Source organism: Staurois parvus, unplaced genomic scaffold (assembly GCF_062004578.1).
Source record: "Staurois parvus isolate SC_StPar_1 unplaced genomic scaffold, SC_StPar_1.0 ptg000298l, whole genome shotgun sequence".
Classification (NCBI taxonomy): Eukaryota; Metazoa; Chordata; class Amphibia; order Anura; family Ranidae; genus Staurois; species Staurois parvus.
This window is the reverse complement of record NW_028318094.1, coordinates 6786708-6804374: the sequence shown is the minus strand read 5'-3', so window position 1 is coordinate 6804374 and position 17667 is coordinate 6786708. Positions and strand designations below refer to the sequence as shown.

Sequence of the window (17667 nt, the reverse complement as noted above, 5' to 3'; positions counted from 1 at the left end):
TAGAGAGAGAGAGAGAGAGAGAGAGGGGGGGGGAGAAAGAGGGCAGAGAGAGAGAGGGGGAGAAAGGGGGCAGGGAGAGAGGGGGGGAAGAGGGCAGAGAGAGAGGGGGGGCAGAGAGAGAGGGGGGGGAAAGAGGGCAGAGAGAGAGGGGGGGGGGAGAGGACAGAGAGAGAGGGGGAGAGAAAGAGGGCAGAGAGAGAGAGGGGGGAATAGGGTGAGAACGAGGGCACAAAAAGAGAGGGGGGAGAAAGAGGGCAAAGAGAGAGGGGAGGAGGCAGAGGAGAGAGGGGGGGGAGAAAGAGGGCAGAGAGAGAGAGAGGGGGAGAAAGAGGGCAGAGAGAGGGGGAAGAGGGCAGAGAGAGAAAGAGAGAGGGGGGAGAAAGAGGGCAGAGAGAGAGAGAGGGATAGAAAGAGGGCAGAGAGAGAGAGGGGGGAGAAAGAGGGTATAGAGAGAGGGGGGTAGAAAGAAGGCAGAGAGAGGGGGGGGAGAAAGAGGGCAGAGAGAGAAAGAGAGAGGGGGAGAAAGAGGGCAGAGAGAGAAAGAGAGAGGGGGAGAAAGAGGGCAGAGAGAGAGGGGGGAGAAAGAGGGCAGAGAGAGAGGGGGGAGAAAGGGGGCAGAGAGAGAGAGGGGGGAGAAAGAGGGCAGAGAGAGAGAGGGGGGAGAAAGAGGGCAGAGAGAGAGAGGGGGGAGAAAGAGGGCAGAGAGAGAGAGGGGGGAGAAAGAGGGTATAGAGAGAGGGGGGGAGAAAGAGGGCAGAGAGAGGGGGTGGAGAAAGAGGGCAGAGAGAGAGAGGGGGGGGGAAGAGGGCAGAGAGAGAGAGGGGGGGGGAAGAGGGCAGGGAGAGAGAGTGTTCCCGCACTGGGTGACACCAACCCTAGGAACACCTCTGCTGCACATTCAATGGTTTTTGATTTACTGACCCGAAGCAAGCACACAATAACTAAAGTCAGAGTTAGAGAATATGTAAATGTACCTTTTTTTGTTTTAGAGGGACTAATGAGGCAGAAGAACCCCTGTCTGTTTGTCTCTGCTGGGGAGATTTACTTGTTGGCAGTTGAAGTGTTACTAAACCCAGGACCCTGCATTCACTATATCTGGTCTCCCACAGTATACAGAACATGGAAATGTAATTATTTTAGTAAATATAAATACCTTTTCTCATCAGCAGTTAGAGAAGTCTTGTGACTTCTATCAGTGTCCAGCATTTTTTGCTAGATAATTATCTAGAACCCCCAAACACTATATATTATGTTTTATCCCACACAATATTTGCTGTGCTGCTAATCAAACACAGATTTTCAGGAAAAATGTTAATGAATTTTAGTTCATTCAAACACAATAAAATACCAATTTTTTTGTAAAATATAAATGATGATCGTAATTACTCCAAGTAAACAGACACCTAACATGCCATGCTTTAAAATTGCACACGGCGGTGGAATGGCAACAAACTACAGTACAGAAAAGTGATTCTGAAGGCAATTTAAAAAAAAATAACAAACATGTTATACTTCGGCAATGGTTTTGTACCCAATCCCTCCCTTGCCAGCAGTTCTGGCTCCTCCCACTGCCAAGTGTCCTTAGCAAGCACCTTATTATGAGGTCACTAATGCATGTTTGCTCCCGAGGGCCGCTCTATGTATCCATTGATATAGAGAGGGGGATCAGCCCCGCCCCCTCCTCACTGCCTGTGATTGACATTAGAAGCTGACTCTCTGTGTAATGAGAAGGAGAGGCGGGAGATCCACTGCTCTTGTGCACATCGCTGGATCAAGATCGGGCTCATGTAAGTAAAAGGGGGAGGGGGAAGACACTGATTTCAAAATGTTTTTTTCATTAATGCATAGAATGTCCTTATAGTGATAATAGTAGTTCCCTTGAAGCACAATCCAAAAACAAAAGTACAAATTTAATAGTAATGAACAAAGGACTTTACATGTGCTCCCAGGTGAACTCAAACAATACAACCAACATTTAAAATTGAGAATATTTATTGATGTAAAAAAAATAAAAAGAATCATTCTGTTTTTTAGGCAATATAAACATAAAACGAACACCAAATTGAGATTTCACAGTATTGATATGCCTCAAATTCTATGTGATATTAACATATTTTATGCTTGTTATTCACCTGTAATTTACCTGCAAATGTCTGCTTGGTTTAGTCATCCAAAAGCCCTTAAACTGCTGCTGGGGGCCACCATCTTGAATGTGACATCACAGCCCCAGCAGACTCAAGTGACACTTTATAGTATTGCCCACTCTTTAAAGTGGTTGTAAACCTCTGATATGAAAAATGAACAAAGCATATCCCGTTATAGTCTATACTTGTCTCAATCCAGAGCACTAAGTGTCATTTCTGTGTGCTGCTTCATTCTTCTTCTATCTGCATGAGTCACTTCTGACAAGATTTCCTGACACCAAGAGAAAAAAGGTGATGGGAGAGGGAGCTCCAGCACACAACATGTGATTGACAGCCTCAGCTCTGTTCCTGTTTGCTGTGTTCAAGGGAGTTTGTCTCTTCTCTCCACTCAGCTCTTCCTGAGCTCTGCAAAGTGTAACTTAAGCTCCCAACCCCCAGCTTTCTGAAAGCTTAGACAAGCTGTAAACATTCTGGACTTTGAATAGATATAGGTGTAGCGCCACCCCTAAAGGAGCCGCTTGGTAATTTTGGGTTCCCTGTTCTGCACCTCGACTCTAAGAACAACTTCAGCCCCTCTGACACACCTGGTTGGATGGAAATCACTGCAACCACAAATAGGAGCACGAGTAGAAAATACTCCTATCCTGGCTGTGGAAAATAATCACACAGTTTAAGGTGAATAAATGTTTTGATTGTATTGACGTTAGAGTAAAAATAATGCAAACACAAAGAAACAATGGTAAATGAGTAGAAAATATAATCACTCTGGAAAACTTAGTCAAAAGGAACATACACAGTACCACTTTAAATAGACCCAATCATCCTGCAGGACCAGAGTTTAAACATTAATTCCAGCACTGAGATTTTTCTTTCCCAAAGTTTGCCGAAATAGAGAATAAAGAGAAGTAAGGCTAACTCACTTATGGGCTCTCAATGATTAGAAACAGTGTTTAACTCTCAAAATGAATTTACATGTAATAACGCCCTCTTTAGTATTACTCCCAAGCATAGAAACAGATTCTTCTGCAAGCTTGATGGGGCCCTAGTTAGTGCACATTAGAGTGGAACTTCTTTTGGATGGAAACAGGATCTCCTGAAAAAGGTACAATAGTAAGGAAAGCTCCCCCTTAGATTGATGGTAAGGAAACTGGGGAGGGTCTCTTTAAACACAAAAGATGAAGGCAAGAACTCTTAAGGTTCAGAAAGTAGCGGAAATAGACTTCAGTGGAATTGGATTCCTATAAGTGGGGAATTGGCCTGAAGGAGTTCCTTTACAGCTGGAAGAGATTTTACAGATGAGATACTAATAGTATTTCTGTCTGCAAGGACGCACATGCAGCAGCAAGAGTCCTGCATTTAAAGCAATGGGGAAAACACTAAAACAATAGGCCGCAGTACTGAATGGGCTAGGAAGTGTGTGTCTCAAAGTGGCAACCTGTGATGCAAGGTGTACTGGACCTGAAGCAACTGAAAACAGCAGAATCTCTTGTAAATGGAGACAGTCTGGATCATGGAACCCTCTGACCTGGTCTGTAGTCTTAGCAGAGTGAATGTTAGTCTCTCAGTCAGGGGGGCCCTTGTTCTCTTGACCCCTCTGAGGAAGAAACAATGCTGATTACGAAACCAGGATCCACCTGCCTGCAGGGTTGACTCTCCTGTCTGTCAGCGACACCAGCGATCTGTAGCCTTTCTTCCTGGCTCTCTGGTGTGACCCAATCTGGCCTGGGTCTGCTGAGTCCCGCACTAGCTTCTCACATATGTCCTGCTTCTCTCTCTCCCCCTGTCCGGCTCCTTGCCTGGGCTCCTGGTGGGCTCCTGCTGCTGGGGCATGCTGGGGGCTGTAGTTTGCCTCCTTAGGCTTGGAATGGGGCCGTCTGTTTACTGGGACTACATGTCCCATGGTCCTTCTCCTCTGCCCTGCGAATGGTCCCCCTGTTGCTAAGAGGGAGGGGAGGAGGCTGTCACTCACAGTGTCCCTTCTGACAGCTGCTCTAGTCTTCTCTCCCTCTGCAGTGACCACAAGCTGAGCGTTGGGGGGAGAGCAATCCCCAAGCCCTCTAATGTAACCACTCACACTTGCAGCAGCGTCTTCAGCTAGGGGGAAGGTGGAGGGGGGTGACACACAAGGGTGGCAGCGGGGGGATGGATTGGCTGAAGCCGCTGCATAGCGGACTGAAGACTCAGATAAACAGGTACAACTTATGTAGTTGGATTTGTTTCATCTCTGTGTATCACTTTATGCAAGTTATTTCATGTGAGAGTTTACAACTATTTTGGGCTCCTTTTATTGTGTTTTGCTGCATGCATGCGGTACAAATATTGGATGCATATATACATGTGAGAGGCTCAAAGCCTAAGTACAGCCAAAGTTTTGTTCCCACTATATCCGTAACAAAAAAAATGGCTTTAGTTAGACATTGATTCTGTAGTTCATTCCCCCCCTTAAAAGTAATATGGGTTATATTTGTTTAAAGTCTTTTCACATGCAGGTTCCTTCATTTGTAGTTGCTGACTCTGTATATTAAAGAGACAATTGCATTCAGAGTAATATTTGGAGAAGCTCATCAGGCATCCCAATAATGCTCCTAATAATTATCATTGGCTCTGGTTCATCTGCAATCCTCATTGAAAGGTTTCAATCCTCTTTGATTTGGTAAAGTATAATCCTATATCCAGAACATATCCAAGCAACAGCCAAAGATTATAGAGTGTGGACCAGTAAGAAGTAATTATAGGCCTGCATTCCTCTATGTCGGGGGTCTCCAAACTTTCCAAACAAAGGGCCAGTTTACTGTCCTTCAGGTTTTAGCGTGATGCCCCAACATCAGTGAGTGCACATAATACCTTATCATTGGTTTTAGTGGGAGGACTAGTACATGATTGTTGGTATCAGTGGGGGGAATAGCGCCCCATCATAGGAGTCAGTGGAAGAAATGGTGCAGCATCATTTGTGTCTGTGGAAGGGACAGTGCCCCAAGGGCCAGATGAAGGCAGGTAAAGGGCCACATCGTGCCCCCAGGCCTGCTAAACGCCTCCTATGCCAGATGCTCTCTGATCTGGAGCATTGCTCTCTGCTAGTAGTGTAAGATAGTTTGTGAGTGTTTCTGACAGTTGAAGTCTCTTCATTCTTGACAATATACTTCCTCTAAAACCCGATCTCCATGTTTCATTTCTCCCCTGGTGCCTATCCCCCAACCTTGCTCCTGCCTAAAACTGGGAGCCATTGGCTATCAATCACAGCCTGTGAGGAGGGAGTGGGAGGCAGGGCTGAGCCACACTGTTCATATCATCAATGGACAGAGCCTGGCTCAGGAGCGAGCCTACACTCATGACCCCATAGCAAACATCCCTGACCCTCCGAGATCAGGGATGCTCTGTGCAAGACCATTGCACAGAGCAGGTAAGTATGACATGTTTGTTATTTTAAACAATTACTTTTACAAATCACTTTAAAGTATACATTGACCCAATGTCTATCTTTGAGTATATATGGCATTATTTCTTATTTTATACAGTTTTCATAAAGCTGAAGTCTGGGATACAAGTAAACTTTCAGCATAAGTGCCAGTGTACATGTAAAAGCTTCTAGTGTTTTATAACAGAACTTCTCCACTTATAGAAAAAAAATCTACCTTAGTAATCACTGTGACATCATCACTCCAAATAAGAAAAAATCATCTCACTAATAGGAGATCCAAGATATTATGGAGACGGATGTGTCACATTCATCCTTTGTACAGCACTGCTAGAAGAAATTACAATTCTGATCATACATTGGGAGTTGTTTATAATTCCTATCATGTATTGTGAGTGAATGGGAGGAATGTGAGATTGGTAGGTGGGTATGTTGTAATGTAAACTTTGCCACAAAATGCTTTGATTGTACAGCCACATCATTCTTCATATATGTCCACATCAATGTCAATCCTTCCGTGCATAGTATGAAAGTCAGACCAGGAGTCTAAGTTACCCGATTCTGCCCACTGCAGCGAGCGGGGATGTAATTACTGCACTACTCAATATTACTAGGACCTGCAGAGGGGGATTGTATATGTCTGGGAAAGTCTGGGAATAGAGGGCATAGCAGCCACCGACTGTATGAAATAAAAATGCATGCTGAGGCCTGGTATCTACACATTCAACTAGGAATTAGCTTGCAGATGCTTACCTCTGTACTAAAACATGATCACGTTCGAAAAAAATAAAAGATGAACTTTTATTATGTGGCACTACCTATTTTGGTCCCCTCTATAGTCCTACACAGCCAGGCAACATGTATTTTTCACACAAACTTGCATTCTGTAGACAGCAACCAGTCCTGAGCTTGGCTATCTTTGGATTATATTAGGGGAAGAATAACTTGGATGGGGTATGGGGTGTATGGGATTCCCAACGGAGCAGCAACTGAGGACAATCTTCTTGGAACTATGTACAAGTCTCTTTACACAGCAAAATTCTCTTCTTGAGAGCTAGCCAGCATCTCAAGGTGTACCACCCCAGACCCTTAATGCTCCTCTATCCAGCTGTTTGAAGGAATCCCTGGGAAGGGGATCCAGTACTTATCACTTTAAATGTAAGACAGTCCCGGGTTAAAAGGTAATCCAGTTTCCTTCCTCCTTCATCTTACCGGCCAAGGGGATGCAGGTCCACTCACTCAGTCTTCTGTCTGTGAGCTGATGGGTCGGTGGCTGCTCTCAGGCTTTCTGCTCGACCGCTCCTTCCTTGCTGCACAGGTGGTCCTTGCTATGGAGGGCAATGGAGTTCTGAGATTTCCTCCTTTCCAGTGCCACTGCCTGGAGGTTAGCCTGTTACCATCTGGGCCCCTTCCCATGCTCCTGATGTCCAGCCTCTCACTTCATCTTCTGCCTGAACTCTCCTGCTGCAGAGCAGGCTCTCCCACATTTAAAGGCTGCCCTAGCTCCATGCCAAGCCTTTTGCCTGTGGATTGGCCAGGTGTGAAGGCCAGCCCCTCCTCATTCCCGCCCACTGGTTCTAGAATCTTCTCCAAGATTCTAGAACCGGGGGAGATATCAGGGAACTGACCTGCAGAGACTCTCATGTCTGACCAAAATTTTAACCCACTATTACACCCAGTTTCCCGACTGATAATTGAACTCTAGCTCTCCCTGACTATTAGAGGGGCACTACAATTAAAATACATTACCTTTCTGGCCAAAGTTCAGCTTTAAGCAAATATTTTTCTGAAGATCTCAGTAATAAAAGCACTTCCTGTTGCAGGCTGACAATGCTAAGCCACTGCTGCTCAACAAGTGCTGTTACTGGCAGGATCTCCAGATAGGTACATTTTTGAACAGATTAAAAAAAACTATGTGGGGGATCTGCCCTGCTGTATCAATGCATTCTGACAATGGAGAGACTTCCCCTCGTCAGAATACAGTGATCTACGCTGCAGTCTACAGCCTTCAACCCTGATCGATCGAGATTACATTCTGTTCAACCACAGTAGCCATACATGGATCGAAGTTTGAATGGTCCCTGCTGAACTGGCCAAATCCATGTATGGCCAGCTTAAGAAAACTGTAAACATTGTAACAAGATGGCAAGCATACTGAAAAACAAATTTTGGGTTGCATACATTTTAAAATGGAACCCAACATTATGGTGCTCATGCACTCCATCCACATCCTACAATGCACCTCTGTAAAGGTCATCATCACTGTATTCTGAACTTGAAGAAAAGCTGAAATCTGCATACTGCCTATATCCTAGTCTGGGGAAAACAGGGTGCTCTAAAGAAAAGTTATAACTTTGTACCCTTATCAGCACCTTATGTACCTTCTGTTACACAGTTGTGGGGTGATATCTAGGTTCTTCAGGGGTGCCTTGGTAAAATGCCAAAAATTTCCCTAGATAGCTTAAAAATTGTCCACAAGCCAGCAGGTGGGTCAAGCCTGCTGTTTCTTGTTACACAAAGCTTCAGATTTTCATTTGTGGGCCAGCCACTGGTATCCTAACAACTGAAGGCATAATTGGCTGATATGGAGGATGTTGGGTGCCTGCCAAACATTTTTCTTCCCCCCTTCCCCTCTCCATCAGCACTGAGGTCACTGGGGTGTATATTTTGCATTGCTAGAGCAAGGAATACCAGGGGTAAGTCTGGCACATCAGACATCCTGGTACTCGTATTTAGTGCCGACGGCCAACTAACTAGCGATGATCTGACATCACTTCCGGTTTCACAGCACCATAAAAAAAAAATAAAAGTCTTCAAACACACTGATCTTGGTTTGATTGAATGCTTTCACTGATCCCAGATCCCTCTGTACCTGTCACATGCTTATTGCGGTCACAAGGGATATTTACATTCTTTGTGACAGCAATAAAAGTGTCCAAAAGAAAAAATTTTGAAAGTGATTGTGTAGAAAAATAAAAAAATAAAGTGTCTCTGTCCCCCCATGCTTGCACGCAAAGGTGAATGCATGCGCTGGCACCGCACGCACTCAAACAGCGATCATCCCACACATGAGGTATCACCGCAAATGTCAGATCATGGGCAGTAATTCTAACACCAGACCTCCTCTGTAAATCCAAAATGCTAACCTGGCTTTTAAAGTATCGCCTATAGATAGTAAATTTACATTGTTTTTCGCCATTGCACAGGCGTGGACAATTTTAAAGTGTTACATGTTTGGTATCTATTTACTCAGCGTAACATCATCTTTTATATTTTATGCATTAAGATTTAAAATATATATGTATATATTTTTTACCAGAAAATTGCATTTGAAAAATGCGCAAATACTGTGTAACAAAACCCACCAATTTATTCTCTAGGGCCTCTGCTTTAAAAAATATATAATATTTGGGGATTCTAAGTAATTTTATAGCAAAAAACCCTTTTTGTTTCCTGTGAACAAAAAGTGACAGAAAAAGCCTGGTCTTTAGGTGGTTAAAACATACACTGAAATAATAATTCATACAGTCGACCTGAATATACCCTCTACTTTTCCATTATCCAAGAATCTAAAAAGCCTATATAAACATAATACATGTCTCATACATGTATATTTTTTTTTAACATGGCTTTACGATGATCAGCATTTAAAAATGTGAGTTATTAAAGCTCTGAGAGCATTCATTATAAAAAACATTTTATTGCTTTCTGTATTTTTTTTATTAAATAATACTGATGGCTTTCTCTGGCTCTCTGAGACAAATATAGTTGCACCAATCCAGCAGCAGAAACCCTGAAAATAATTTTAGCTATGACAGCTATACTTTTGTTACATCAAAGTAAAATGTATGTGCCAAAAAAAAAAAAAAAATAAGCAGTGGAAACCAAAAGCATATCATGACTCAAGCAAAAATTGCAACATTTTCTCTTAGGGCCCATTCACACTTGGGCATTGTGGTAACGTATGCTTAAACATGTGTTGCTACAATGCATGACAATGCACCTGTGAATAGAACCCCAATACATTTCACAGTAGAGCAATGGTGAACAGAACCCCAATTAATAAATCACAGTAGAGCAATCGTGCATAGAACCCCAATAGGTTTCATAGTAGAGCACAAAGTGCAGCACATCACAACACATTTGTACATTGTGGTGTGCTGCATTTTGAAAAAAAAAAAAAAAAGTGGGGGGCATGCACATTTTCTATCTGTTTGATGCATTTGCATGCCATCCATCAATAATGGATTTCCTTCACTCATTGCATGTTAACATATGCCATAACATGTTAACAGGCCCTCCTATGTCTCCTCTGTAAACACAGCAAGACAAGAGGGGGTTTATTTACTAAAGCTGGAGAGTCCAAAATCAGACTCCCTTCTGCATAGAAACCAATCAGCTTCTAACCTCAGCTTGTTCAATGAAGCTTTGGCAATGAAACCTGGAAGCTGATTGGTTTCTATGCAGAAGTGAGTCTGATTTTGTACTCTCCAGCTTTAGTAAATAAACCCCTAGTTGTCAGTCAGCTCAGTTAACCCCAGCAAAAAGTGACATCACTCCGGCACGGCCCTTTAGACTTTATGGAGACACAAAGATGTAATTGACCTAATCTGGTAATTCTAAAGATGGGTCACCTTTGCAAAAGTCAGAAATTCCCTTATTTCCCCAATGGCCAATCTTCTATTAAATAAGCAAAAAACAAAAATTAGGCAAAAAATAAATTAAAAGCAAGGTCTCTATGGCCTACCGTAAAGCCGAAGAAATCCTTTCTTATAATGTTTAGTCTGGATGAGTGAGGGGCTATTTCTGTCGCAGCACGGAGCAGGCACCATATATAGAGGCCTTCCTCCCTCCCTGTGTCTGACTTGTGCCCTGTGGCTTCTGTGTCTGTCATCCTAGCACCTGCTGCCCTCTGCACTGGGCTCTCAATGCATCTGGAAGTGAGATCTGAGCCCTCCGGTATTTCACACACAATCTGTTTTATACACAGTCCTGCCAACGTTCGCACAGTTATGTACTCAGCACAATAGCCGCACACAATGAGAGTCCCATTCTGTTCTTAAAAAAAGGCTTTTATAACCTGAGAGCACACAGTATTTCAAGGCGCACTGTAAAATAAAGGTATCGATTAGAGACATCAAAGGATATAGTGGAAGTTCACCTGACATTTGTCCTTTAAATGCATCAGGGTCAGATAAGGAAGAAACAGCCACAGAGAATGAACGAATGAAAGGCTTTCAAAGCGAATCCTGGTTTTTCCATGTAGGGAAAAGCAATAGGTTCATATACATGTCCACCAACTCTCCTCAAAGGTAGAGCTTCGCTTTAAAGTCCAGCCAAAACTTTCTTTTTTTGGTTTTGAATAGAGTAGGGATTAATGATTAGCACCCTGTCAGATTTTTTTATCACTTGTATTTTGAAACTGTTGTCCTTTGCCTGTGCCATTATGTGCGGAGCGCTCTCACCACTGTCTGGGGCCAGGCGGAGACTGCGGTTATGGTCATGTGAACAATCTAACAGTAAAGCAGTTCCCTGACTTAGATCTGAGCTTTCACTGTGTGTACAAAAGAATACAGAGTTCCTCTGAGTGTTGTGCCCCATGTCACTACATACTGTAACTGTAGTAGCTGCTGCATTCAGAGGGAAACGTTGAGCCTGCGCCCTCTCCACCAGTCTAACGTACTTCTGTTGCCTCATTCCCAGTAACAGCATGGGGTCCCACTGAGCACTTAGGGTAGACATTTATCATGTGTGCTTTATATAAACTCTTTGCTTCCCATACCCTGTAGCCAGGTCGTGGGTTTTCATAAAGCTGGTATGCTATGGTAGACGGACCATTCTGGAGGGAGCCAAACAGCAACCCCCTCTATACCGGAGGACTTGTCACTTTACCAGGTACCATGACTACGACTTTGCTTCATGTCTTGTTGCTGGGTTACTCATAGCAATGGCATTACTCTTCCTTGACTTCCTGAATTAACCCCTTGCTGCAGTGTGACCTCATGTAGTGTGGCTTCATACTCCATATTTGCCTTACAGATCCTGGTTCTTTTGGATACGCCAGAACCAATGTACACCCCTTTGAATGAATTCAGACCAGACTCAAAACTGTTAATATAACTTTTACTAAATAAAATCCATCAGTACAGTCCAATGTAAACATTCTCCATTCCCTAAACTAACTATCACAAAGGTGACTGCCCAGGCAAACCTTGAATAGGAAAAATTCCATATAGGTAATGTCCATCTCCGGAATCCTTGATATAGCGGACTGCTAAGTGTGGCAGACCCTTCTCCAACTTCAGTCTTCCCCCTTTTTATAGCACAGGTGGGCTGGCTAAGACCCATAAGCCCGGGAACACAGAATAAACAGATTAACTAATTCCTTCCCTAGCCTGGGCCAGCCGCTAACTTAATAAGCAGTATCCAACCAGCTTACACACGCAAAAGTAAGTGAGGGTAAATCTACTTGTAGGGCCCTGAGCAGACATGCCTCCAGCCCAAATTTAGTACAGCCGAATTGTTATAGTTCTGCCTTTGTTGGGTTTACTCTAAGCTCAATTTTATTGTTTGCTTCCTCTTGCTTTTGGGGATTGAATCTGGCAATAGTGTGAGAAGATACAGTAATTCAGAGTTATGAATATTTATGTCTCCCTGGCCAACCACTAGAAAGTTTATTGCCAGTGGTGCATGCTAAGGGAGGAAATACATATTTGAGGTAACTTTTTGGAAGCTTTTTTGCCTTCTGGGCATTTTCCAGGTAAGAAAGTTGTGAGCTAAGACTGTTGTATAGGGAGGATTTTTGCCAAAGGAAAAGCCTGGGGCTGAGACATAGGATCTCTGGACTACCTGGACTGAGCGCCATGGTGAAAACTTTGCTTCTGAAGAATGTCTTAGAGAGCTGGTTAGAAGCTGCTGCCAGTGAGCTTTGTACAGATTGCTAGTTACCAATTGAATGCTATTTTTCTGTGTTGACTGTAAGTAGAGTCTTGAGTCTACGTTTTTGATCCCTTTTTCAATATCCTGTGCCCTAACCCTTCTCCCACTATGGTCCTACAATATATTCTGATAAGCTTCCTAAAAGAGGCTGGTGCCAAATTTTCCACCCTAAAAAGAATGAAGACTTCTGCCTTAAGATGAAAAGGTAGCCCACCAAGCCACCTGGGGGTCCTCCGCTATTGCCTCAGTAAGGGAATGCTACATGTTTAATGAACAACAGATGAGGATTGTGATAGTTTCTCACTTTGTTCAGAGTTTTAAAAGAAAATTTTGGATTGGCCTACACCTTAATTTGCATGATCCAAGTAACAGGTACGAGCAGGACTGTGTCCTTTGCATTCATACTTGGTGCTAAAGGATGTTTCTCATTCCTATCTCTGGAGGTTGGGAGATTATGAATTAGTAGCTTTAGCCTCCAGGAAAAGATTGATCTTAGGTTCTACATTTTAAACAAATTTTTTCAATCAAAAGCAAGATCTTTTAACACAACACAGAAAAACATCTGTTTGGTTGAGTTTGTTTGAATTTTTGCCAGGACAGATTGTTTCTTTTCTACAAAAATAATAACTAATAAATTGGACCATCTATTTAGTGCATTCATATTCTGAAAGATATACTGTATTTTTCTGAAAGACAGTGAATAAACATTTGTATTATGTAAGGTCAGCATTATATAATAATACGGATACGGAGGGATTTGAGTTATTTGTACAGTTCACCAATCAAGAGCCTATAGAGGGCTGGTGTCCAACCTGCTACCCATGGGTCGCATACGGTCCTTGTTATTTGTTGTTTATCCAAAACTAAGAAAAACGTTTTGCCTTTAGATGAACTTTAAGAGACCACTTGTTTGAGTTGGCAGCAAGCCTTTATTATGCTGGCTCTACATAGCACAATTTTCAGGCAATTTCAACTAACTTTCAATAATAATAATAATAATTAGAGATGAGCGAATCGAACCAGGCGAAGTGGAATTCGATTCGAATTTCAGGAAAAATTCGATTCGCGTCGAATCCGAATATTAGCCTACTTCGGGTGCGCGAATCGGATTTTTCCCGATCAGCCGGCAAAAGTGTCCCTGCAGAGAGCTCCGCTATTTCTGACAGTTCTCTGACAGTTCCTTCACATGTACAGCGGTTGAAACATTGTATCTATTTGTTTCCATTTAGGATACAGATGTTTTTATTCGGAAACAGATACAATGTTTCAACCGCTGTAAATGTGAAAGTCAGAGAACTGTCAGAAATAGAGGAGCTCTGCAGATACACTTAGCGGAGCTCTGCAGATACACTTTTTGCCGGTTTGGAATTCTTCTTATTTTCATCCTACTTCTTCTTCATCCTCATCCTCATCCTCAGAAGAAGATGATGAGGATGAGGATGAGGATGAAGAAGAAGAAGAAGAAGAAGAAGAAGAAGTAGGATGAAAATAAGAAGAATTCCAAGCCGGCAAAAAGTGTATCTGCAGAGCTCCTCTAAGTGTATCTGCAGAATAGAGGAGCTCTGCAGATACACTTTTTGCCGGCTTGGAATTCTTATTATTTTCATCCTACAACCATAAATGGAAACAAATAGATACAATGTTTCAACCGCTGTATGGAGGGAATGTCACAGAACTGTCAGAAATAGCGGAGCTCTGCAGATACACTTAGCGGAGCTCTGCAGATAGATACAGCGGTTGAAACATAGGCTATGTTTCAACCGCTGTATGGAGTGAATGTCAGAGAACTGTCAGAAATAGCCTATTTCTGATATTCACTCCATACAGCGGTTGAAACATAGCCTATGTTTCAACCGCTGTATCTATCTGCAGAGCTCCGCTAAGTGTATCTGCAGAGCTCCGCTATTTCTGACAGTTCTGTGACATTCCCTCCATACAGCGGTTGAAACATTGTATCTATTTGTTTCCATTTATGGAAACAAATAGATACAATGTTTCAACCGCTGTATGGAGGGAATGTCACAGAACTGTCAGAAATAGCCTATTTCTGACAGTTCTGTGACATTCCCTCCATACAGCGGTTGAAACATTGTATCTATTTGTTTCCTTCTCCTCATCCTTCTCCTCATCCTTCTCCTCATCCTTCTCCTCATCCAAGGGCATTTAAATTAAAGGTACAGTGTTCTGCACTAATTTAAAGGCTCTCTGAAGCCTAGAAACCCTTTTAATAAGTTAAATTCATAGCGAATTAATTCGCATCGAATCGAATTTCTTCCTCAAATTCGGCGAATCAGCCGAATCGAATTTTTGAATAATTCGCTCATCTCTAATAATAACCACTAAATGGGCCATGGTAATTTATCATCAATAATTTTGCTCATTTCATGGTAAATATAGAAACTGTTGGTAGTTGGTTAATGTAATTGCAGTTTATAGCTGGCTGAGAGTAGTTAAACATGTCTGAAAACTGTCATGTATATGACCAGCATTAGTTCTGTTATATATATAGGTCTTCTTATAAAGTTTACTGTACATCTCTTTCCACCCTTGTTGTGACAGTGCCAGAGAGACTGATCTGAGTGTAAATTACAGCAACAACCATCAGTAAGATGTGAGATGGTGTGTGGACTGAAAATAAAGTGTTGCTGAGCTAGGAGAGACAGTCTGATCTAAATTAACCCTGTTGCACCCCCCTTCATCCAAGCCGAACAGCAGTATTACAGTCCAAATGGCCATTTATGCTCCTTGTTAGGTAATAAAGTGTACATCATGTTGCCTTGTAAAAGCGGTGCTCAACAATGTCAAAGGCTCTGTCCGTCATGCTATGATGCGTGCCTAAGCCTGGATATGATCAATGCTTGCTGCCATCCTTATACATGACCAAGTACAGGGGGCAGCATGAAGGCTTTGTCACTGCTAGTGATCAGCAGCTTCCCATCATAGCTCTGTCATGGAAGATCTTCAATTAGCACTTCTCCACTGGCACTTTCTGCATTATTTTATGTTTTACCGCTGTAATAGGGATGGAAAAGTGGGATGGAGTGGGTTACAGTAATCGGATGGACTGTCAAGGGGGGCCATTGATTGGCTGATTCAGACCAAGTATGCACATACCAGGTATCCTGAAATTATACTGGCCAGTGATTCCTTAAGTAGCAAAACAAGTACATACAGTATGCCAAATCAACAGAGCCTGCACCCTTAGGAACAATTTTCCAATGATCCCATGTTTTCATGCCCATTCACATATATGCAGATTGGATGCTGTTTGAACCAAATCCATACCGCATGACATGTGAAATAACCTCGCTTCCTATGGTGCCTGTTCACATATGTCTGATGCACTGGCAGTGCGGATTCAGTGCAGTTCTAAAAAGAGTCATGTACGATTTCTGAGCAGTGCGGTCTGGTTCAGGTTCAGATTACAGGCTATTGACTTCTATGGGAACGGTTTCTAAACCGCATATGCCTGAACAGGATAATCCTGAGAGCTAATCCTGTCCTGAACCTGACAACAGCTACTGTATCAATTAGCTGTGAAATTGAGCTTCAATCCGTACTGCACATGTGTGAATCAGTTTTTCCTCCTCCTAGATTCATACTTAGAAGTCCAGCTGGAAATTGGCTTATAGGGGAATGTCGATTTCTTTGGTTCCTCAGAGCTCTTAATCATTTCTCTTGCCAACCTCCATGTCATTATGGCCATTCAGCAGAAGGAACCATTGACAGCTGTCGGGGACCAAGGAGATCAAAACGCCCAAAAGATTTGGTTTCACAGCAAACAGCTTCCCGTGGACACAGTGGTGAGTGATGATTGGTGGCAGGCAGAGGCGTAGCTAGGATATTTTGCGCCCGGGGACGAACGGACACCTCATGACACCCCTCCCGCTTCATATGGTCCCTGTAGACCCCCCCGTTCTGATCACATTGCCCCCCCCTTTCATCCACGGCACTACTCACCCGGCACGGCTCTCCCCTGTCCCCTCCGGCACATGCCTGGCTCACTGCCCTCCTCTCCGCTCCTCTCTCCTCTCATAACTCACTGTGGATGGCAGACATGTCAGATGACACGTCTGCTGCAGCCGCTGCAGGGATCTTGTGACCTCATTTTGGAGCCCCTGTACCTTGGCGCCCGGGTACATATGTACCCCCCTGCCCCCCCCTAGCTACGCCTCTGCTGGCACGAGAAGAATTTACACTCTTTTTTTTACAAAGATACCTTGCAAAGGTAGCAAATTCTAGCACAGTGACCAGGTCACTTTAAGTAACTGTGATACAGGGATGTCAGGGCATGCTGAAATGTGTATTTCCTCCCCAGCTGAGTACTTCCATCTTCCATTTCTCCTTTGAACTTTAAAAAGCCATTTATGCATATAATCCTGATATTTGTGCCTGTATGGCTTTATAACATTGCCTGTATAATTGTGTTTCTGAAATCACAAGCTTTTGAATAAATGAGTACAATTATGCATCTAGCCTGTGTTTGAGTGTGGATCTGTATATAATTTCTCATGTAATTATGTAGTATTTTGTGAGAGTAAACCAGTTTATGATGTATAATTACATACCTGCGCATGAAGTGATAACTCCGTATTATGATGCTTTGGTTGGTTTGTTTCATGCACTTGTGGATGATTTTCTCAAAGGAGACATACAAGAACTCATTGATTAGGCTCTTTCAGCAAGTACTGTCTACTGATATAACTGTACTCTTTTAAAAGCTTTCCTATTATATATTTTTTTTTAGCAATTAGATTTTTAAAAAAACATTTTAAAGCTTATAAAAATACATTTACATTTTAAAAGCATTACTAAGTCTTCATCTTGAACAAGCAGTTTCACTTTGGGGCACCAGTTCACTAAAATTATATTGTGGAATTTAAAGGACATTGGGGGAACTATGATCATAGAAACACCATGGCTATGGGGCCTGGCCAAGGAGTGGTGGGGTGAAGAAAGCTCCCCTTCCTAAGATCCAAGACACTACGGACTGGCTGCGGGTGCCCATACTGAGTGTTACAAACAAATTCAAAATGTAAGCATATTGCTGACTATTGTTGATTTCCTTCAAAGACTGTGTGTATTAGTTTTAGAATATAACCGTCTTCCAAAAATTCTAATTTCAAAAATAATAGAATAGAATAGAAAATAAAAGAGTAGAAAGCAATA

At 42.8% G+C, this 17667-nt stretch overlaps 1 protein-coding gene across 3 annotated transcripts in view; it reads right to left on the bottom strand.

Annotated features, from left to right (window-relative positions):
- The window catches only part of SGCD (sarcoglycan delta), a 1017926-nt gene extending 1007489 nt beyond the window's left edge, over window positions 1-10437 (bottom strand). For all 3 annotated transcript variants that reach the window (XM_089682837.1, XM_089682835.1, XM_089682834.1), the window contains exon 1: window positions 10307-10437. The gene's annotated coding sequence lies outside the window, so the exon portion shown is untranslated. The remainder of the gene's footprint in view (window positions 1-10306) is intronic.
- Between the last annotated feature and the right edge of the window lie 7230 nt (window positions 10438-17667).